Consider the following 23,953-nt stretch of genomic DNA (forward strand, 5'->3'; position numbering starts at 1 on the left):
CAGGAAACATTTGTAAATTAATTTTTTTTATCAACGCATTAAATCAGTAGGCTCAAAACATTTGTGTAAGTACGCAGTTCAGAAAAACTAATAAATGAGGTATTCAGTCAAAGCGGTGGAGTCATTTCATCACCTTTTGAAATCTGAAGAGTCTGAAGCGGCACGCCTGGCTTACATGAACACCACCCAAGGCTACACATTTCATAGACAAGCCTCAACTCAGAAAGGAACGCCGTAACTCCCAATATCATCCACCTATTCATCCTAACAAATGAACTGGATCTGTTTCATGTTAGAATTGCAGTGCTCACACATAAAGAAAGCTGAGGAGTCTCCTTCACAGGAAGGGAAAAGTGGATCTTATTGTGTTGCTGTAAAACACATTATCTTTATGCTTACATAGATGTGCGTGCCGCAAAGTATAAAGTGTACAAAGTAGATCGCATGGGTCGGTAATTTTTATAAAGCAACAAAAAAGTGCCTCAAGGTGAAAGCAAAAGTTCAACTATGGTTGACAACCATAAAGCATACAGTGCGGTTTCATGCATGTACAGACACCAACATAAAGCATGCCATTAGAATACATGAATAAGATAACCTTTATTGGACCTATAGAAGTGAAGGAAATGCAACAATGACATTTCTCACGTATACAACATCGTATAGGAACACAGTTTTCTGCTTTCCATGTTTTTCTGAGCATGTGTTATGTGCGTGTGGTCCTGTACACACCTACTGCAGGTAGAACTAACTAGAAGTATCCTAATGACACATTTAAAGCTTTACATGTGTCATTAGGATCAATATTGATGTCGAGTTTGAAGAAAGGTCATGACTGAAAAAAACATTCAAGCTCTGTTAAAACCTACAAGCAAGTCAGTGTTACACCAATGCCAAAGGTCATGATCTAAAGCCAACATCTACTTTTTGTTCAGAAAGATATTATCAGTGCTTTGAGCATCAGCATCATGCAATGTATCGGTCAAACTCGGCTAATTCACTGTCTGACATACTGCAAAGTAACACAAGCAAACATTGATATTGCGGATGTTTTATTTGCTTTCTCATAAATATCAAAAAATTGCATTTTGGGTATCATATATTTGAAGTGTTTTTGGTGTAAACCATCGATATATAATGTATCTACAATGGTCTGAGAACTTTATAGTCTCAGAGAGGCTGTGGCCCTGTTGTGAGATGTTATCTGGATAGAATACACGACGTATATTTGTTTGTTCTGTACAAGTAATACAAAGCAATCAAAAATACACGTATAAAATATACATTAAATGTATGTAATAGTTTGCTAAATAATTATGGTACAGGAAGTTTGTATATATAAATAAATAAATAATAAATAGTCAATGCTGCATTATGTCTGAGCATATCCTGGGTTGGGACACGGAAAAAAACAAATACAATAAATTAAAAATAAAATAAAATAAAACAAAACAGAACAGAACACAATCTCCTAAAGACATATGTTATTCCCAATAGAATATAGAAAAAACTGAGAAGAAACTGAGAAACTGTACCATTTCTAGAAAAATGTTAGATTATTTTCAAGTTAATGGCAACAATATCTGGGACAAGACCATGTTCACTACTGTGTGGCATCTGATCTTCTTTTAACAATAGTCCATGTCAAGACAAAAAATGGACAGCATTCCATGTGGGAAGTGGTCTCCTCACTTCCCACAGGGAATGCTGTCCATTTTTTGTCTGCATGGAGCTAATCAGCAGTCTTTGGGTTTTTTCTTTTTCTTTCAATGTTTAGAAGAGTCTGGGTGCTGATCCGCCCTACCTGCATACGAGATCTTTCAGCAAATCATTTTATTGTAATATGAATATGAATAATATGAAATTTAGCATTGTCTCGCTGAAATATGCATTTAAAATATACCTTTGAGCATTGATGGTGCCTTTCCTAATGGCTGACAATTTCATAGTCCATGGAGACAGCCGTCTACTTATTTTTGCAGATGAATCCAGAATTTTACACTTGGATTTGCTTTTGGATCACAGAAGAGTTTTCTACTTTACCTCAGTCCATCTTAAATAAGCTTTGGTCCAGGGAGGATGGTGGTATTTCTGGATCATCATGTTCAGATATGGCTATTTCTATGGATGACAAAGTCTTATGTGTGGACGGCAGACTGTGTTCATGGGCAATGATTTCTGAGCCCCAGTTTTCTGCAGATTTCCAGAATACCTTGATAATATTATATACTGTAGATGATAAAATATATAGTTTTACTTTGATGGACATTATTCTGAAATTGTTACACAGTGTTTCCATCTCCATTCCATCTTTACGTCTGAGAAACTCTGCCTCTCTAAGATGCTCTTTTTCTACCCAATCATGGTACTAATCTGTTGCCAGTTAGTTGTAAAATCTTCCCTCCATCTGTTTCATTTTAATATTACTTAGTTTTCCAGCTTTTTGCAGCCCCCTACCTTTTTCTTGAGATGTGTTATTGCTATCAAGTTCAAAAGGAGGTAATTTTTTTTAATGGTACATTTATTCAGTTCAAATATAACATGTTTTCTATGTCATATAGTGAATAAAATATTGTTTTACTAGGTTTGCAAATTTGATTACAGATTACAGTAGTTTTTTGGGGGTTTTATATGCAATAGCATTTTTCTACATACAGGATTTGGAAGCTGACTGGTGTAGAAACCTGACTTTGTGACCTTTCAGCACCCTTTCTTTAGGCCTTTACGGCTCTGTAACAAACACACCCCCAGAAAAACACAAAGTGACATGACACAGGGTGAGGCGGACCTTACGTCATGGCATTTGCACGCTGTGAGGTCGAGCCCCGGGGCAGTTGGGTTGAGACAGCGTGATGGTCGGATCACTGTGTCATCAGTTGGCCGGAGGTGCAACAAAAAGGCTTAATGCATGATTAAGTCCCGAATCAACTCTCATTATGAGTGAGCACGTCAACTGTGAGTGCAGTGTGGTTCCCTTTCAGAAAACTGAACCCTGTATCAAAATCTGCCCTAACAGCTCCCCTCTGAACTCATGCTGAGGCTCATAGACTTTCTGCAGCTTTAGACTCTTTCTGCATCTTTGACTTTGTCATCACTAGCTAGAGTCTGTCATCTGATACTCTATTTAAGGCTATAGCACGCAATCTTTTGACATGAGTTGGCACAAATTTGTTGTGCTGCTTTTACGTTCTTCCTCCTGTGGGGAAATTACAGTTGAACTGTCAAACACATTTAGCATAAGGACCTAGGTCTCAAAGTCCTTCACAATCACTGTGCATATCTGGTAACTTGGGTCATGTTTGCCTTTTTCAGAGGTGGCAAAAGTATACATAACGTAACTGTAGAGGTACAGATACTTATGTTAATAAATACTCCAGTAAAAGTTGCAGTGCTGTGTCAACATCTTTACTTAAGTAAAAGTGAAAAAAATAAGACAACGACCCTACAATAATGCAAAGAGAGAAAACCCCAACAATCATATGACCCAAAGTGCTTTGGTGACAGCGGGAAGGAAAAACCTCTTTTTAACAGGAAGAAAATTCCAGCAGGAAGGGGCGGGGCCATCTGTCTCAACTGGTTGGGAGTAAGAGGAGGGAAACAGTAGTACTGTAGCAGTACCTACTACTACAATATCCTACTTTGATATCTTACTACAAGTAAGCCACCTGTCAGAGAGCATAGTGCTCTACTGGGGTTATTTGGTACTACAAGGTCTGTAGGACTAGAGATCCGATTACTTTTTTCAAGTAACGAGTAAAGTAAGGGATTACTATTGCAAAAAAGTAATTAGATTACTGTTACTTTCCCATAAGCACGCTGTGTTACTACGTTACTACGTTACTACGTCACTAAACCGTGATTTTGTTTGTGAGAGTGTCTCATGACAATGACGTATGAGCGTGCGACGCCCGTGGCAACAACAGAGGCGTGCAGATCAACAATGGATAATATGGAGTGCGGGAGAACAGTACGACTGTGCAGCGTTTAAAGCGTGGAAGTACTGACATTATTTTGAGTTTGATTCCGCAGAAAGTGACAAAAACCTCCACCGGCCCCACTCCTGCTAAACAGGTGAAAATAGATTTAAGAGCAACAGGCCTTAGTGCTGCCGAGTCTTTGATTTTGTTTATTTTTTTACTGTGTTTTACTTGCATCTATTTAAAAGAGTGAGTGTAAACACAAAAAAATATTTTATTTTATGTGCTATAATACGCAAAGAAATGGGTTTAAATGTTAAACAACTTTCTTCAAGTCAAAGACTGTTGCATATAATTTAATTTTTGCTTGATGCAATGTGCATAAAGTTAAAAGATTAAAACTAATAAAACAAGTTTTAAAAAGAGACTTTTTTATTTTATTAAATGTTATATGAAGGATTATGCATAAAAAATGAAATTGAGCTAAAAGGTCTAGTGCTTTATTAGGTATTCAGCTTGTGTATCATGTTTTTAGTAATAAGGTAAATAATTACTTTTAAAATTATGTAATCAGTAAGTAATGGGATTACTTTCTTGGAGTGGTAATCAGTAATTAGTAACTAATTCCTATTTTCAAGTAGGTTGATCAACACTGTTTAGGACTTCACAGTACTGCTCTGCTGTAAAGCTAACCACTGCACAACCGTGCTGCTCTTGCTTGTATATTTCCACATATATATTAATTTGATTAGGGATGAACGCAAAGACCAGGAATAAAACTGGTTTATAAAATAATAAAATTTTCCATCAACATACAACATTGGGAATACACTGAATATGACTTTGTTTAAGATGAGAGTAAGTGCCTTGTAATGGATGTAAACAGAATATTTGGAATATTCTGAGATGACAAAATCCCAAAGTGGGAACGTCCATCTCAGAAAACCCAGCTAACCTAGCTAACCTGAAGAAGGTAAGAGAGCACACCCTGCAGCAAAAGAAGCTAAACTATGGAAAGGCAAAGGAAAACATGAAGGCAGTGTTTCCGTTGGTTACCTGATAACTCACAGGCGCAAAGGGGGAGGAGGAATTGTAGTTCAATATGTTTATTGAGAGTGGGATGTGCACTGTTTCAGTCAGCTGCGCTCAAGATGTTTAGCGCTCCACTTGAACCAAAATAAAAAACATGTGGATCTGCTTGCTATTAAAGGGGCTAAGATGTATATGGAAAAGTAGAAACTAAAAAAAAACACTCGTGAAAGAGGACTGGAACAGATGCCTGGATCAAAACAGAATTAAAAGCATTTTTTATGGGTCTGTCAGGCTGTTTTTATAACTATTTTTTGCTTCTCATTGATTAATTAATTTATTAATAACATCCTGTTTTCTCTTTTTGCTTTCTATGAACCTGAGCTACCAGAAGATAATTAGAAAAATGTGGTGTAGTCTGCTCTCAACAATCCAGGTCACACTAAAGGATGCCATGAAGCATCAAATTTCTGATCCATTCATAACTAAAGCAGAGGAGCTGGTACACAAATGATCAAAAGAGGTGGTAAAGCTCTGAACCCAGCATGTTGCACGTGCTGGAACAGCACTTTTAATTTGCTGAGACGACTGCTGACACTGGACTAAAACAGCTAGTGAGCCAGACATGAACGCATGTCTCACAAGTGATTGGACCAAGCTGGAGCGCCTTATCAAGCTGTTTGAGCCCTTTCCCATTCACATAGTCCGTTTTAGAGTGACAACCAGCCGCTCTTACAAGAAGCAATACCTGGGTTCAGCTGTGAGACACACCTGCTGACTAGTCTTTGTTTTTTCTTGGTTCTGTCCATATGCTGTCGTACAAATTGACAGATTTCAGGCCTTTTGTTGTTGCTGAGCTGGCCAGTGCATTCATTCTTTTTAATGTAATGTAATTTAATGTAACTGTTTATTAATTTAGCTATTCCTGCATCTCTGTGCCTTTTATATATTTTATTATTATGACACTTCAGCCTATTTTGTTTCCAGTAATTATTGATCAACATGTTGTTGTAATCCTCGTGGATTTCACTTTAGGGAGACACTCTCTGGGAGTCTTTAAAACCTTTATAGTCTTTGATGCATTGCAACAACTGTTATTATGGCACAGCACTGCTAGAGGGGTGTTTTTCCACCATTTTGGTAGTAGGGGAGACCGCTCTCGTAGCCATAACAGACGAGCATGCTGCTTTCTTCTCACCTCTTCATCAGAAAGGCCTTAACTTTGTAACGGGCTGGCACAGGCATCTACCTGACCCCAGGACATGTATGGCTTGTATGGTCTTGTTATTGTTAATGCCCCCAAAAAGGCCAAGTGTTCTACCTATGTGACTAGCCTCCGAGTTGTCTGGTTGACTTCCACACTCCCCCGCTGGACCTGCTAGCCACTCCTCCCTCGCCAAACAGCTGGTACAGCACCTTTATCTTTTCATCTTATCCTCTATTAAAATTCTTTCTTGTTCTCTGACATGCATCACATCTAAACATCCCTAACATGAAATGCCTCACTCATTATCTCTTACCGCATTTTGCTGTTTTGGCACATTTAAGAACAGATTTTCTATGATGTGTCAATCACTTTCACTTTAAGCTCTTACCTTACCATACTCAAACTTTTATTAGATTTGTGCAAAATGATACCTCTGTAACATTAAACCCTTCAAATTCTTGTTAGTGCCCATCCTCAGTGATGGAAAGGATCGGATTGGACGATTTGTCTTTGCCTTCAGCTCCATGGGCACATTACTCGTTCCTTTCTACACTACCTGTCTGTCAACGCTACAGCAGATGCTAGTTGTGGCGTTGACTGGTGGAATAACAAACTATCTCTCGCGCTCTCTCTCTTTCCCTTCTTTTAGCTGAAGCTAATCATTAGAAAGCCCCGGGATTTTGACTTTGCATCTTATGTCAAACGTGTTACGATCTGCCTTTTCATGGTGCAGAGAAAGATGGTTCGCTAGAGAGACAACAGACCTTTAGCTACTGTCAGATGAATAATTTAGCTGAAAAACATATATATAACTGTTTCTGTTTTTTCAATGCGCACATGTTTCCATGGACAGATTAATTGTGGGGTTATTGGCAAGTTTTATAATCTTTGGCTTGATGAAGTCTTTTGAAAGCTCTGGGTTGAGTTTCAAAGATTTATGGGCGTGAGTTCAAAGGTTTATTCTTTTTGCGTAATTTACCAGAGACAGATAGATTGCAGGGCACCCAGCAGGGGAACTCCTGGTCTCAACTTAGAGTGTAGAACATGGCACTGGACTTTTTCCAGCTTTTATTTCTTCATCCATGTGTATTACAGAATTGCACACAATATAAACGAGTTACCAGATTACCTATAGGTTCTGCAGTAAATGTTTCTTTTCCTATTGACAATCATTCCCCAATCCTTTTGGATACAAGACTGTTATTAACCATAAGGTTTCTGATGATTACCATGTGAGATGTTTCTTGCATCCCTCTGGTGTCCATCTGTGCAAAACAAACTCAGGAATTTCCCTAAGTTTTGAAAGATTTTGCATCCTTCCTCACTCAGTAGACAATGTACTACAGTGCATTTCTCTCTTTTCCCACAAATTGCTTCATTACAGCTTGCTGTTTTGAAAGTAAATAGACCAAATTACTGAATTACCATTTCGTCAGTGCACACTGGCTTGATGGGATTTCAATTTGCAGTTAAATGATCTGATACATAGAACATGATCATAACCAATGATGTTGTGAATGTAGGAACTCTAAATGAGGATATGCCAATTTTATAATGGTCTTATAATGTAAAACCACAACATTTCAGATCATTCTCAGTGGTTCTGAGACCTCTCAGGTGCAAATGTGGTATCATCTGTGATCAGTTTGCAGGACCCTTGTATGTGTTGGGATTTCCTCAGGTATGTTATAAATGGGTCACTATCGAGATAGAATTTGCTTGACCCGCGCTATAGTCTTCAGGTAAGAAACTGAACAAACATCAAATTTGTTTCATCTGGAATCTTGTACAAGTACTAATTCACTGGATACAAGGTGGGTTTTTACTATTTATTGATATTTTATTTTAGAACAGCTGTCAAAGTAGAAGAAAGCCATGTATAAAAAAGGATCAATCTGACAGAGGAGCATATAAATCTCATTTCAGGGCCATTGGCTTTGATGTCCAGCACAAAAAGGACCTGCGTTTTTTCCACCCTGCAAGTGAAACCAAAGACTTGAGTGGATTTTGGGGAGCTACTCAAGGACTCATTTTTGCTGACTTCTCAACTCATCTTTTCAGCACTCCTGCATGGATGGATGGCGAGATAAAGATTGGGATGGGTGAATTTTCTTGAAAAGAGATGTTTGCTGCTCTTCAGAGTAGCTGACCTGAGACGACAGCAGTGACGCTAATGGCTGCTGTGAAGAGGCCTACAGAAGTCCAGGCGGAGGTTAATGGGCCACTTCATCCCTCAGTTTCCAGGCCACGTCTCAAAATAGATACAGGCAAACCAAAACCAAGTGGACCAGAAGACACCAGATTCTTCTAAAAGCAGAAATGTTAAAACTTAAACCTTATAGCATCTTAAAGTTAGAAAGCTAGCAAGCACACATTATTAAAAGGTACTGAGAAGTCTATCTATGCCTGTCTCTATGAGACAGAGTTAGTGTCCACAACCTTCACTGAAAAAGTTAAGTTGGACTTAATTCGTAGAACCACAAACATGTTCACTATGCTTACCGAACCATTTAGCTGAAGTTCCCAAGTATTACATCAGGCTTCAAACTTTCCTTTTTGCTAACGCATATAGATCAGGTGACCCTGAATCCACCTCATCATACTTGTTATTAATCTCTGTCTCTCTTTCACAGCATGTCTTTTTTCCTGTCTTCCTTCTCTCACCCCAACCGGTCACGGCAGATGGCCCCGCCCCTCCCTGAGCCTGGTTCTGCTGGAGGTTTCTTCCTGTTAAAAGGGAGTTTTTCCTTCCCACTCTTGCCAAAGTGCTTGCTCATAGGGGGTCATATGATTGTTGGGTTTTTCTCTGTATGAGTTATTGTAGGGTCTACCTTACAATATAAAGCACTTTGAGGCGACTGTTGTTGTCATTGAATTGTTGAATTGACTTGAATTAATTTACAGATTTGAGTGTAATTTAGTTTATACTTTAATTTTTGTGAGTTATCGAGACCTCTATATCATGGGTTAGACTTTACAGGTTTTTTAAATTTTGCTGCTATTCTTTCTTGTGTTTCTGTCATGATGCCGTGCTCGTCTGTGTTCTATGTTTATGCTACAGCAGATGGTAGGAGCGATGATCAGGTCAGCTGGAGACACCTGGGCCCAGTGTTTCATATATGAAACCCACCCTTCAGTCTACCTTTGAGAGTTCTTCTTCAATGCATGTCTTTGTTCTGTGCTATTTAACATTTCCATCACTTTGTGAATTGTGCAGTCATCCACTCACACACCCTCACTAACAATAACACTGATTTCCACATGAGCTTTTAGCTGAAGGTGATGCGAGGGCTGTGTTGTCTTCCAGTCAGACACATTGTTTCAATGTAAACAGCGTACACCAAGTTTTCTGATAAAACCATTTAGGTCCTGGGAAAAAGTAGAACAACAAAGTCAATGCATAAAGTTATCTCAAGTTTGAATATGAGTTGTTCAGTTTCTGATGTGCATGATTTCACTGTATTGTGTGAGCTCACTGTGCTGGAACAATTTACCAACTCAGTTCCTGAGTATATGGCAACTTAGATCAGTGAGCAAAAAGAAAAAAAAAGTGCGGGTAGCACTCATTCATGATTATGTGTTGACACACGAGTGCCTTTGGAGAATTTTCCAACTTACCAGAGTCGAAGTAAAGAAGGCTGTAGCGTGCATGACAAAGATTATTAGTTGCACAAATTTGCTTAGCAGGAAGTTGGCTGAATGGCTTAAAGGTAAGCTTAAGTCTGCTGCAGGTCTGTGCATCAGCTTATGCATGCTCACAGTGGAAAGACTTGCATCCAGCTGGTTTGGAGTTTTACCAACACACTGTTTGTACCATCTCACAACGTGATGTTACACTGCCACTTGTTTGAGGCTGAGGGCCAAGTGAAGGAGTTTCTGTTGTGTAATAACCTGACAGGTCAGCACAGATGCACCTCTGATTTTGGAGGCTGTCTCAGTGCTGCTCATAAAACCAAATGAGAGGGTGATCTGATTGCAGAGCAGTTGATCCTCCTTTGAAGGTGCTGTTTGATTAAGTTTAAGTGAGTTAGTTGACAGAACTTGTGGATGTATTCTTTAGGACCCACTGTTACAAATTATTCCAGGTTCTCAAGTAATACAACTCCTGTGTGAATAGGATTTCAGTCACTTTATTTCTGAGCTTTATACAAAGTGAATGCAAAAATGAAACTGTCCATGGGCTTGAGGTTAGATTAGAATGTTTCACGTACACCCAGCACTACTGTTTAAACTTTCCGTCTGTGTGGCGACAGGTGAGATGCACCTTCTGTAAATTTACCTCTGCGTTTCGATGCTGTTCCTTGCTGCTTCGCCTCATAAATCACTTTGATGCATCTTCTAACTGCAATGGAATTTTAATGCCTCGTGTAAAATGATCCATGTGACATAAATCATTATATCTTACTGCTTCTACACGGAAACATGTGGAACCTAAACATCCCTCTTTTTAGAGTTTGGAGGTGTGTGTCACAGAATATGGGCATAAAGACAGAAAACACAGAAGTGTATGTAAATCAAAGCCTATTTCTGTACTTCCTCTGTGATCCCCACCTCCCTGCAGCCGTCCTACACCTCGGGCTGGCCAGTGTAGGCAGGTTGGTGCTTTGGCCCATGCTTCAAAGACTCAACTCTGCTTTCAACCAAAGTCTGAAACAAAGAGTCCCAGATGCTCCTTATGGAAGTCCAGCAGAGTTCCAGCAGATGGATCGGAATAACTAACATACTGGAAAACTAGAAAACAGACGGGTTAGAGCACTGGTGTCTCAAAGCTGCTTCGCTTTACTTCATTATTGTAACTGAGTAAATGCTCACTGAAAATTTTGGTATTTTAGCTGATTGATTTCAAAGTCAAGCGCATCATTTCATATCATGTTGGAATGTTGAGTTATTGGTTGAAGGTTGGGCTTCGGGATTGGATTTGGATGAGTCTGATGTGGCTAGACGACTCAGTCAGAGCATCTCCAGAACTGCAGCTCTTTTGGGTTGTTCCTGTACTGCAGTGGTCAATATCTATCAGTGGTGAACCAGCAACAGAGTCATGGGCAGCCAAGGCTCACTGATGCACGTGGGGAGTGACAGCTGACCTGCGTGGTCTGATCCAACAGACAAGCTACTGTAGCTCTAATTGCTGAAAAATGCAGGTTCTGATGGAAAGGCGTCAGAACAAGACACTTTAACACCCCACTCACACAATATACATTATCAGATTTCATAAAATTTCCATATTGTTTTATTTTATTTTATTTATATAATGTATATAACTCACCCACTAGCTGCACATGATGTTCTCTTTGTATATATTCACTCACTATATATAATGTTCTCTCCCTTTTTGCACAGTCAAGGAGCATATCAGGTCAAATTTCACTGTGTGCTGTACTTGTATAACTATGCACGTGACAAATAAAGAATCTTGAATCTTGAACAGACAGTGCATCATAGCTGCAGTCCAGCCAGATGCCCATGCTGAACCCTGTCCACCACCAAAAGCACCAACAATGGGCATGTGAGCATTAGAACTGGACCACAGAGCAATGGAAAAAGGTGGGCTGGTCTGGTAAATCATGCTTTCTTTCACATCACCTGCATGGCTTGGTGAGTGTGCATTACTTAACTGGGGGTCACCAGAAACCAGGATGCACTATGGAAAAAAAAATCAAGGGTCAGGACTGTTTTGGCAGCAAAATAGGGACCGACACAAAGGTCATAATGTTACGCCTGATCAGTGTATACTAGTCAGTTTGGGTGAAACTTAATAAAGTTAGGAAACTGGGATCCAATCAAGTTAAAAACTGTATTTACTCCTATTTAAATACAGGTTGTGCATACAAAGTGTTCAAAACACATAAAACCAAATAAAAAATGCAAAAAGCAAAACAAAAATGAAAAGACTACAACGCTCAAATGAGAAAATATCATGTTAATTAAATGTCTGGATTTTCACATCAACAGTGAGGTTGTTGGATTGCTCCAAGGATGGAGGTTCAGGATCAGGTTACTTTATTTTCACCCACAGGTATAGATTTGGTTTGCACTGGATGAGTCATTTACAGTCATATGCACAATTTCCAAGTTTCTGTTTCACAGGCCAACAGGTCTGTGATCTGGATGCTGTTCAAATCTTTACTTCTTTAAAAATGTATACAGTGTTTCATCAACTACTCAACTAAGAAAACCAGTTGAGCACCTTGTGATGGGCAGCTAACTGTCTACATGCAGCTCAACACAAGCTATGCAGGACCTCTATCAGGAAAGCACACACCTGCTTATGATTCCTACACACATGCTGCATCTGCGATGATCAGTGCCAGGATGGTTTACTCAACTTTTCATAGAAACGTCAGCAACAGGGAAAACTGGATCCACTCGTGGAAAAGGAGAGCTTTTATTTCAAAGCCTGATCCATTTTCAGGAATTCATCATTCAATACTTCAAAGATGTCGATGACTGAATCCTCCAAAGATGTTTGGATGTGGTTGGAAATGACAGCTCGTGACTGTGGGTATGCTTCTCATGTTAGCCATCTAATATAAGAACCATACTAGACAGCTATTAATATGGAGGAAAAGTTCTTACTAAGTTATCAGTTAGTCATGCTGTGAAAGGCACTTCTTTTAAAGTTTATGGAAAGAACACATCTGTCACCAGCAATCTAACTTATATTACAATGGATTCTTTTTAATGCCAGCTTTGTCTAGATACAGATCGGTGCTCTATGTGCAAGAGCTCTCTGGGTATGGATGTCTTTACTCAAAAACAAAAGCACCTAACCAAAGAATACTTATATTAACCCCCCTCAGATTACTTCACATCTAGTGCACAGCATTAGTGCAAATATTCAGAAATATTAAATACAAAGTAAATACATAGTTACTTTGGTGATCACTTTAGAGATCCAGGTGCAGCCTAAATACTGGGTGAAATGTAACTTGATTTTTGTGTTGAAGATCACCAGCGGTAATTAGTCTCCTGTTACGATAAAACCCCCGTTTTCAGAGGCAGCATTCTGTCAAAACTGGAGCTCAATTTCTGCAGAGCAAATTCTGGCTCATAAATCAAATAATCAACTTTGGGCTCTTTACAACACATTTAAAATATCACAAAAAAATCTTGTTTTTGTTCTGTCTGCCCTCCCCTCATTCCCAGTTCCCAGTTGGTTGGAGAAGATTGCCGCCCCTCCCTGAGGCTGGTTCTGATAGAGGTTCCTGTTAAAAGGGAGTTTTTCCCTCTCATTGGTTCAAAGTGCTGGCTCACAGGGGGCATTCTATTGTTCGGGTTTGCTCCGTATTATTGTAGGATCTTTAATTTACAATAAAAAGCACCTTGAGGTGACTGCTGTTGTGACTTGGTGCTATATAAATAAAATTGAACTGAAGTTGCATTGCTCTAAAACAGCCTGTTCTCTCTCCCGAGGCGTACCGAATATTTGTCACGTCCCGAGGCGTTCCATGGGAATGCGAAAGGTGACCGTCTGCGCTCCTATGCTATGCGCCAGACTGTGCATAAAATCAAATAGAATTATGCTCCCACGGTAACACACGTTCCAGCTGTGTCTTTCAGCCTTAACCATAACCTCATCCGTAATGTTAACCAACACCTTAATCGTGTTAGTTAGTATTTTCCAAAGCAATGTAAGTAAAATAAATGTACATGTGTAGATTCATTCCAAATGGTTCTCGTGTTCCCTCATTTTTCCCGAACTTGTAATATAGGGACGTGTTGGGTGGCCTAAAGTGTATTAAACTGACGATTTGTCTCCTAGTGTAAAAGGTTACGCTTTGGGAGTGAGAACGTGTTGTCTAAAAACTTGTGAGATGAAGACTGTCTTTATATTTACTGTTCATATACTTATTTAGATTTTAACTTGGGTTTTAGATGTGGGCTAGGGTCAGTATTTTAAAGTTTTTGTATGAATGACCTGTCCAACAGACTAAACTTTTTTTTTTAAATTGCCCCATATGTGAATCTTGTCAGACAGGAAATAGCTACCAGATCCATGTGGTGAGGAGTGAAAACATTACAAGCCGTGATGGCTGCATACCTTCCCTGATGCCGACTGCCGTAACAGCTGGACGCTGAGCCTCACCATCAAGTGTCATCTTCTGTCTTTTCCTTTTTACGTCATTTAATATATTAAACTTTGACCCCTCTGAGCTTATTTGTTATCTCCAGTTACATTCCTGAACAGCAGAAAAGCCCAGCAGCTGATTTAGAGGGAGTACTACAGGCTTTGTACCAGTGTGTGTTCATGTGTTTGGAGTGTTCTGGAGGTTGTTCCTTTTTCTAGTATTTAAAACAGTTATAATTCACTCAAGAAAGATCAAAATATGCAACGTTCAGTTACATAGTGGGGTATTAGCCAAAAAAACAAAACAAAAACACTGCAATTGAGAAAGGTTATAGCATTGACAGCTGACAAAAACCCTAAAAGTTGCTCGTGGTTCCAGGGCTAACCCCAGTCCCACAATACCAAAATATCAGTAAAAAGGCACTCCATAATCATCCTAGTCCCCCCCCCCCCCCCCCCCCCCAAAAAAAAACAAACAAACATTCTATTACTGGGTTAAATGTATACAGACCTGTCACGTGTAGTCATTAAATCATTAAAGTTTGCTGGGCCAAGTAGCTCTACAACACCTTGACTGCTCAGACGTATGAAAGGGACAGTATGCTGACTTCAGTTGAGTAACTTTATCAAGTCCACTCCAAACTTGCCAAGATCACTGTTCCAACCTCCATCTGTCAGTGGAAAAACAACTTTCTGATAGACGGGAAGCAGCAGGTGAGGCTGGGGAGACTCATATCTAGCACCCGCCTCCCAGTATGTCTACTTCCTCTATATAAATGACTACACCACCCATCAAAAACACAAAGTTCATCAAGAACAGTGATGAGTCTGCAGTCATGGTGTTGAGCATTTGGCACGGTGGCGTGGTCAAAACAACCTACAGTTGAATGCACTTGAAACTGTGGAGGTGACAGCACTTGAGGAGCCGCCCCTTTCTTTTGTCCACTCTCACCTTAATCAACAGTACTGTTGTTTGCTATGGAAACCTTCAGATTTCTGGGATCCACAATCTTCCAGCATCTGAAGTAGGCAGCCAACATAGCCGGAATTATCAGCTAGAGGCCCAGCAGAGACTGAATAAGTGCCATATATATTTAAACGGGGATACTCCTGCATCAGGATTTTGAAGTTGCCACACTGAACGCACAAAAAGTAACTTGTGTCCAACACAGCACAACAGTCAAACCCAAAATGATTACTTGACCTACTACAACACAAAACCAAAAGTAGCAACAAATAATCACAACCAAGTGATCTGTTGTCTCCACCACACAAACAGTCACATACAAGTGGACTTACACCACAACAAGTTACTTTAATCCACAAGGTTCAGCAAAGCAGGCATACTAGTGACCAACCACAAAATAGAGAGCTATGGCCACACAACAATCACATCAAGGGTGGCACAGCACCCCTCAGTGTTATTGCTATCACCTGGCCAACAACACTCACAAGTGATCCAACAAAAGTAGCCATATACCCTAGACCTCCAAAAACCCAGCTACATGTTGTTGAATGTGCTGATTGGCTGACAAGTGGGTTGGAAGAGGGAAGGAAGTGACAGCTGAGGTTATCAGGAAACCCCATCAAAGATTAAAAAAAAAAAAAAAAAAAAAAAAAAAAAAAAAAAAATATATATATATATATATATATATATATATATATATATATATATATATATATATATATATATATATATATATATATATAGGCAGACAGCTGATGGTAGTACTAGTGCTACTATTTTCCACAATCAAATAAAATCTTTCTAAATATTTTTTTATATAATTAAATTTGTGTGGCACGGTGGCGATGTGGTTGGCACTGAAACTACACAGCAAGAACATTCTGGGTTTGAACCCCCTGGCCAGCTGTGGGCTTTCTGTGTGGACTGTCAAATAAGGTAGATGTGCATTTCCTATTTGCCTCATGGTATGTGGAGTAACCCCAGTCCCATTTTAAAGTGTCCATCTCTGTGTTACAGGGTTTTTTTTATTGCTTTGACCTGCCGAAAGAAAATGGGATCCACTCAGTTTTCATCATCACTATCTCAGCAGAGCAGAAACCTCTTGGAAATGTGTTAACCCTTTCTCACTGGATTGACACATTTTCATCATCCTTTTGCAAAACAGTTAACACAGATGTCATTCAACCAGTCTAAACCCCACTGTTTTATCTAAGGTAACCAAACAGAAATCCCCTGTTACTAACTATTAGAAACCTACCTCGATCAGAAAAAAAAATCATGCCTGCTATTAATCTCTGGCTCTCTTCCACAGCATGTCTTTATCCTGTTTTCCTTCTCTCTCCCCAACCGGTCGCAGCAGATGGCCCCGCCCCTTCCTGAGCCTGGTTCGGCCGGAGGTTTCTTCCTGTTAAAAGGGAGTTTTTCCTTCTCACTGTTGCCAAAATGCTTGCTCATGGGCAGAGGCGGAGGCAGACATTTGATACACCCGGGGCTTAGCCCTAAAGGGTAGTATGCATGTGGGATTGGGGGGAGGTTAGAAATGACTGAAAGATTAATAGGCTCTGTTTTGAGTTTTGTTGAAAAAAAGAATGACTTCATATAGGGAAAAATATATATCACATATGCAGGACACCTTAAACTAGTTTTTTAATTAAGCAGCAAGGCAGAACAAAATCAGGGCTGTATCAAGACACGAGGACTAAACCCCAATTCAACCAAACCCAGAACTGATCCGCAATTAAAACAGGACTACAACAGTTCAAAGTCAGGACTACTGAGGATTTAACCAAAACAGAACCATAATCAGAACTAGATGATAGTAGCACTAAAAATCATCATAGACCTGCACTACACTTATTTTTTAATTCTACCAAAGTCCACTATTTAGATTGAGAAAAGTTTATATAATTATTTAGCCTTGTTGTACAAACAAGCCTACATAACTTAATAAATATAGAATTTGAAAAATAACAAACCTAAAAAGAAACACTAGGTACGAGATACATGAGTACCTATGATACGGTGATACTTTTGGTAAACAACCATTTGACTAACATGTGTGTCTCACCTGCTCTTGTTCCATCTGTTCTGTCCTCATTCTCTCTCTCTCTCTCTGTTCCTCTCTGTTCCTCTTTGTGCTGACAATCAAGCCAAACACCAACATCATCAAATATACAGTTGAAACCAGATATTTACAAACTCTTCAGATAAAAACAGATATACCTTTTTAATTGTAACATAAAATCAGACTAAATGTTTATTTTTTTAGGTTGATAAGTACAAAAAACATATCTGTTAACTTTAAGAGTAAAGAGAGAAACTATCTGCACTGAAAAAAATATGTTGTTGGATTTACTTAATTCAATGGTGGACATTTGTTGCACACAGATGTTTTGCTTTGGCAGCAACTTAAACAATTGAGTTAAATTAACACAATTTATTCATGTTCAATAAACCTGTGCAATTTGTGTTGATAAAATGTGACTTAAACATGTTTTGATGAAGTAATTTGAGCTCTTGAAATATTTTAATCCTTCACAATTTTCTCACTTTATCCCAACACCATTCAATAACTTTTACCCAATACTACTTGGTCACTTAAATACTACATGTTATCTTCAAATTACATTTTGCTATTATATTCTAGTATCAAATACACAATTTTCAAATGGAGGCCTTATAACAGATTATATTGTTCTCTTCCAAGATGGTTGCTGGCATCCACCAGTAACCTTTAAAAACAAAATGTCTAATTTCACTGCATTGACAGTAGGTAAAGAATTAAACTGACATTACTCCACTACTGAATCTATATAAACCAACAGTTAAATAATGTCAGTTCTTCCGTGTTCTCTGGAATCAATCACAGCAAAGAAATTAGACTCTTTCTTTTGAAAAATGTTGGGAAAGAACAATACAAAACATTCTATTTAAGGCCTCTGACGTCAAGATTCAGTTAAACAACAATTATAACTAAACAATTTGAGGTAATGTTAGTTTCCATTAACATTAAATTAGGTTACTGAATTGGCAGACACCTTCCTATTAACATTACCCATTTTACCCCAATAACTAAAGAAATTAGCACTTGCAGGTCAAAACCTTTATTCAAGAGATGCAAAAATAACATTGATACGGTGAGTGACTGTCAAAAATTACGGCACTGATCATACTGTGACATCTTGGTTCAAAACAGCAAGCTTAGAAATATTCAACGTTCCTTACTTCAACTGAATGAAACTGAAAATACCATTTCACACGGCCCATATGGGATATTTAGACTGTATAACTGTTCATGCTACATCTCTTCACTAGTAAAAGAAAGAAAAAATACAAAGAGAAATTTAAAAATGCTGCCAAACAGACAGAGAACTTGTACAGAGCAAAAGGAAAAACAAACAACAACAACAACAAAAAAACGGCTCGTCCTCATGGCAGTTGCAGTGTATATAAAAATGAACCCTGCGATCTGTTCCTGGAATTGAGCTTCAAAAATGCAGCAGAACAAGTGTGAGATTTAAATGTCTTCTCACCTAGAGCTGGTCACCTCACATGCATAACAGTGAGCTTCGTTGCAGGAGCAGTTTTGTCTTAGTTGTGAGCTTTTCTTGAGAGCTGAGTTGCTTCCAACTCAATTACCACCCTTTGAATCACCTCAAAAGTGTAGCAGAGTTGTGATGGGTAACTCATATTGAAGGAATAAAAAAGGTCCAAACAGCATGGCTACTGCAAAGGTCACGTTATCCAGATCTTGAAGAACTACTATACCCTCGATGATGATGCCAACGTCAGAAAAGTCATTGCCTGGTGCATCCTCTGGAGACAGATGTTCATTGTGGTTTTCTCAATCTGTGCAGTGGCCTCAGTCAAGTCCTGGTTAAACACAAAACATTTCTTTAAGATTCCTTTTTAAACTCATCTCTTTTGAATCTACCAGTTCTAATGTTAGAGTAATTTAAACCAATGCAAGCAACATAGTAAATAGCTATAGCCAAAGAGTGGCCTGCCATGCTGCCATTCATGGTCTAACAGAGTTTCTGAGGGTGAAAAACATAATTTCAAATGCTTTACATTCGTTTTTCTTAGAAAGACACCGGCCCATCAGAAATCCAGGTTTTGTCACTCAGAAGATGTTAGAATTTAGACTTTCAGCCCCACAATTTGGTTAGCTGTTGGTCTTTTTTTTTTTCAAACAAAAGCTAATGTAAATATTGGTGGGATTTTCCTTTGTTCACTAGAATGACAAATTTAAAGTTTTTTCACACTGATGTGACCCCTAATACAGGGGTGGGGCCTCAAGGGCCGGCGGCTGAGTTCACTACCAGGCCTCATGTGAACTTCAAATTATTAAAGAGGACTACTGGTCCTAACTGGTCCAATGAGGATCAAGTGGATAACTAAATGCATTTTAAAATGTTGCAAAGCCACAATCTACTCATAAAACACTCACCATGAACTCCTGCACCAAGATGTTGCAATTGTCTTTCACACAGATGCGGAGCACTTTGATGAGACTCCCTTTGAGCATTAATGTCATCCTAAAGTATTATAACAAAGAAAACAGAGATTTGTGAACTTTTCAGTAGCACAGAAGAAAATGATCCCAGACCAAAACTTAAACCAGTCAACATGCAACACCAGCATCTACAAAGCAATATCAAAAGTTCCTGTTTGACATCAACTTTATGGATATATAGTTTCCAGAACATTTATTTTTTTAAAAAGATCAATTTTTCTCAGTGGGCCAGTAAATGCATGACGAAAATTATGGCATCCTTTCGGTGGAATCAGTACTCACAGGTAATAGTTGACTGTTTCAATGGATGCAGCATAAAAATCTTTTACTGACCTAATGCAATACATATACACTTTGTAGTTAAAGAATTTTAAAGTTCTTACTGTCATCATGGCAGCTACATCCTTTAGCTTTGTGCCCTGTTCCCCCGATCACTTTGCAAACACTTTCAGCAGACTGTCAGAGAGAAACTCAGCTCCGTCAGAAACCTGTAAAGGCATGGTTGGGATGCACTGGAATGCTGCATTTTATCTGAAATGACATAAAATTATTTTGAAATAACAGCAGGCACTGTGCTTGGTTAATAATCAGTAATGTTTTGTTGAATAAAAACTGTGTTTCCAGATCTTATGGGATTAAAAAAATCCAAAGATGTTTATTTCTGATTTGCAACCCAAGAACCCACAAGTTACAACCTCATTTTAGTTCAAGTGTGCATTAATGTGAGTCCAGTAATCACCTTTCTGACAATACATACAGGTATAAGTCAAACCTATGGCAGATTTTGGATTTCTCAGTTGTATTAATAGGGTGGTCTATTTGAGTATGCATGCGCCTAATAATTATAAAAAACCTATTATAATTAAGTTACAGAAACCTTAAGCGAAAATAGAATATACTTTCTTACCATAACACCTTGAACCCACAATCCATCAGCTGACTCCTGGTGAAATGCAGAATAGATGTGGTCTCTCAATGTGCATCAACAAAAACAAAAACAAAAGGACAGCAGGAGGGGTAGGGATGTAAGCTAGCATAATACCGCTGATGATATTAGCTAAAGCTGTTCAATGTCCAAAATCTCACTAACACCACGGTGCAGTAAATACACAATGTAACTGAAGAGTCAGTTGACAAATCTATTCACACAGAAAACCAAATTATGTTATGAGTGCCTCGTAATTAGGTTTAATGTGATATTACGGCTCTTGTGCCAAAGACAAATTCAAATGAAAAAGCGCCAATTCTTTGATAACAGATAAAACAGCAAATAAGCTAACGGCTCTTTTTTAGCATGTTACATGGCGGCACTCTAGACGTTTAACTACATTTGGCTGAAATATGGTAAATATTAATTCAAAAAATCAAGACATACCAAAAAACGTAGAGTTGGCTGCTCGACTTGACTGAGATGGATGCATTTTTTAAACCACGATCCAAAGCCCGCGAGATGAAATCACGCGTGGTTTCACGAGATTTAACGTTGCTATCTTATTGACTTACTTCACCTGAACATGATATAAACAATTTAATACACCCTTTCTGCATATCATGTAGTTTTTACACTATATAGTTACATTTATCTTTAAAACATGAGGCAATTGTGTTAAATACATGCAAGATGCTTACATAAATCCAAGAGATGGCCAGTCCCTTTTTTTCAGTGTGTATTTCTTAATTACAAATGGCACCAAATTGTTGTTTTGGTTGACATCTCTTGATTTTCCCATTTCAAAGAAACAGGCTCTGTGTTTTCCCTCTACTAGAAGCTTCTTCAGCTCACAATGGAATTGTCTGGAGTTTTCTTATTAATTAACAATAAACTGAGTGTACATGTACTCCTAAATTTGATGAAAGTGATAAAAATAGAAGCTCTGTCTCTCTTTATTCTGACATTTAACTAATTCAAAAGATATTTCAATATTTATTTATCCAAAACAAAACAAGTTTACTCTAAATTGATGTTGTACAGTAAAAAAATATTCTTGTGTTTTCCATAAAGTGTATGTAAATATCTGGTTTCAACTGTGAATATACTGCTGTGTATTGAAACTCCTCTTGTTTTGCATAGAAATATACTGAACAACACACAAAGCATAATATATAAAATAACATTTACCTGAGTTTGTTCTTTGAAAGAAGCTCCTTATGTCCATTCTTGTATATCAGTGCATTACTGAAACCGATTTATTTAGCCGTGGAGGGTAACAACTGAAAATATGAAATAAACACACATAAGCTAAGACTCTCTAAAGAAACAGCATTGTTGTTGTTCCGCTTTTCATTTCGCCATTTGTTGATTCACTTGAAGAGCGAGTAACGTAATATGGGTCAAGTGATCAGTTTAACATCAATCTTTTGTGATACACCGTCATATTTACATTATTTGTACAGTACAAATGATTTGCTTTGGTACCTGGTCGAATTTCAGCTCTCCTCTGTCTGCCTCGCTGCGCTTCTCCAACAGCGCACTCGCAGGCAGCAGCTGCCCCGCCCCCTCGCTCAGTCGCTTAGTGCCTGAGCTCGGATCATACCAATATTAGGAGGGATTTACACACAGTCGTAAATTCCCACGGTGTGCACAATGTGCTTCGAATATTGTGTGTAGTTTTTGTTTTATACAGTTGTCAGCCAGGCATTTAACTATGAAAAAATTACACTCCAAAAGACCCCGGGCTTCTGAAAAAACAACCCGGGCTTAAGCCCAGTAAGCCACCCCCCACCCCCCCCACCCCACCCCCCCCCCCCCCCCCGCTCCGCCACTGCTCATGGGGTTTTCTCTGTATGTATTATTGCATGATCTACTGTACAATATACAGCGCCTTGAGGCGACTATTGTTGTGATTTGGCGCTATATAAATAAAATTGAATTTAATTGAATTAAAATCAATGAAGTACCTGTTAAATAATCAAGACCCATCTTATCTTAATGACCTTGTAGTACCATATCACCCTATTAGAGCACTTCACTCTCGCACTGCAGGGTTACTTGTTGTTCCTAGACTATTTAAAAGTAGAATGGGAGGCAGAGCCTTCAGTTTTCAGGCCCCTCTTCTATGGAACCAGCTTCCAGTTTGGATTCAGGAGACAGACACTATCTCTACTTTTAATATTAGCCCTAAAACTTTCCTTTATGCCAAAGCCTATAGTTAGGGCTGGATCAGCTCACCCTGGATCCTCCTTTAGTTATGCTACAATACGTGTAGGCTGCTGGGGGATTCCCATGATGCACTGAGTATTTCTTCTTCAGTCACCTTTCTCACTCACTATGTGTTAATAAACCTCGCTGCACTGAATCATACTTGTTATTCATCCCTGGCTCTCTTCCACAGCATGTCTTTTATCCTGTTTTCCTCCTCTTACTCCAACTGGTCGCGGCATGTGGCTGCCCCTCCCTGAGCCTGATTCTGCCTGTTAAAAGGGAGTTTTTCCTTCCCACTGTCACCAAAGTGCTTGCTCATAAGGGGTCGTATGATTTTTGGGTTTTTCTCTGTATGCACATTGCAGGGTCTGCCTTGTAATATAAAGCACCTTGAGGCGACTGTTGTTGTGAATTGAAAATCTTCACTTAGCAATCAGTGTGCAAGCCTTCAAACCTGCCACGTCTGTATTGCTCTTTACCAGCATGTATGGAGTGATGGATGAGAGTGAGTATCAAATGTGCCAGTTTCTTATACTGCTGTGCTGATAGTGTTAGTGCAGCTGTCCCTTTAATAGTTCTGATACCTGGTGACACCACAGGAAACACTCCACACCAGTTGGTGGCGGTAATGCACCATTTTGCTGTTTGCCAACTGCCAATAAACCCTATACAGAAGGAGAAGACATCACAGGAAGAAGGAAGTAGGAAGGTTTAGTGAAGTTTGCACATGGCCAAGGAGACTGCCATGAGGTGGCGGGAAATTTGAAGGTGGACGTTACATAAGGATTGAGTGAATCGATTAGTTTTTGGATTTTGGATTACGGATTAGGATCACGGATAGTGGCAGTTGCCATAAACTGGTATGCGACTGGCTGGAATGGTGTCTCTGGTGGATGAGGATGTTGATATGGATTTTGGTGACTGGACCCAGTGGCTGGAGGGGGAACAGAAGAGGGAGAAGCAGGAGAGGACGTGGGTTTGGTTGGGTCGCAGACGAGTAAAAGGAGTTTGGAAGAGAACAGCTCGGGTCCAGGGTCGTGAGGAAGAAGACGGAAAGGGAGGAATTTAGGATAATTTTGAGATTCAGGAGTGAGGATGAGAGAATGC

The 23,953-nt window shown here is 39.0% G+C and overlaps 2 long non-coding RNA genes across 7 annotated transcripts; both read right to left on the minus strand.

The window, feature by feature from the left end:
- Positions 1-8,141: 8,141 nt before the first annotated feature.
- Positions 8,142-22,180, minus strand: LOC309696123. 3 transcript variants are annotated; one of them, XR_014273336.1, is made up of 5 exons: positions 22,121-22,180; positions 21,824-21,915; positions 17,257-17,326; positions 16,447-16,687; positions 8,142-8,460 (listed from the first exon to the last, which is right to left on the minus strand). It is a non-coding gene; the product is annotated as an uncharacterized lncRNA (long non-coding RNA). The 3 variants fall into 3 exon arrangements; XR_014273337.1 differs by lacking the exon at positions 8,142-8,460 and having other exon boundaries at positions 15,930-16,593; XR_014273338.1 differs by lacking the exon at positions 8,142-8,460 and having other exon boundaries at positions 15,930-16,687.
- On the minus strand, positions 18,277-21,370 carry LOC309696119. 4 transcript variants are annotated; one of them, XR_014273329.1, is made up of 5 exons: positions 21,334-21,370; positions 20,612-21,212; positions 20,088-20,235; positions 19,639-19,726; positions 18,277-19,061 (listed from the first exon to the last, which is right to left on the minus strand). It is a non-coding gene; the product is annotated as an uncharacterized lncRNA (long non-coding RNA). The 4 variants fall into 4 exon arrangements; XR_014273330.1 differs by having other exon boundaries at positions 20,612-20,647; positions 21,080-21,362; XR_014273331.1 differs by having other exon boundaries at positions 20,612-20,675; positions 21,080-21,362.
- Positions 22,181-23,953: the final 1,773 nt, after the last annotated feature.

This window comes from Aulonocara stuartgranti (genome assembly GCF_965226115.1).
Source record: "Aulonocara stuartgranti genome assembly, chromosome: 19".
NCBI classification, from domain to species: Eukaryota; Metazoa; Chordata; class Actinopteri; order Cichliformes; family Cichlidae; genus Aulonocara; species Aulonocara stuartgranti.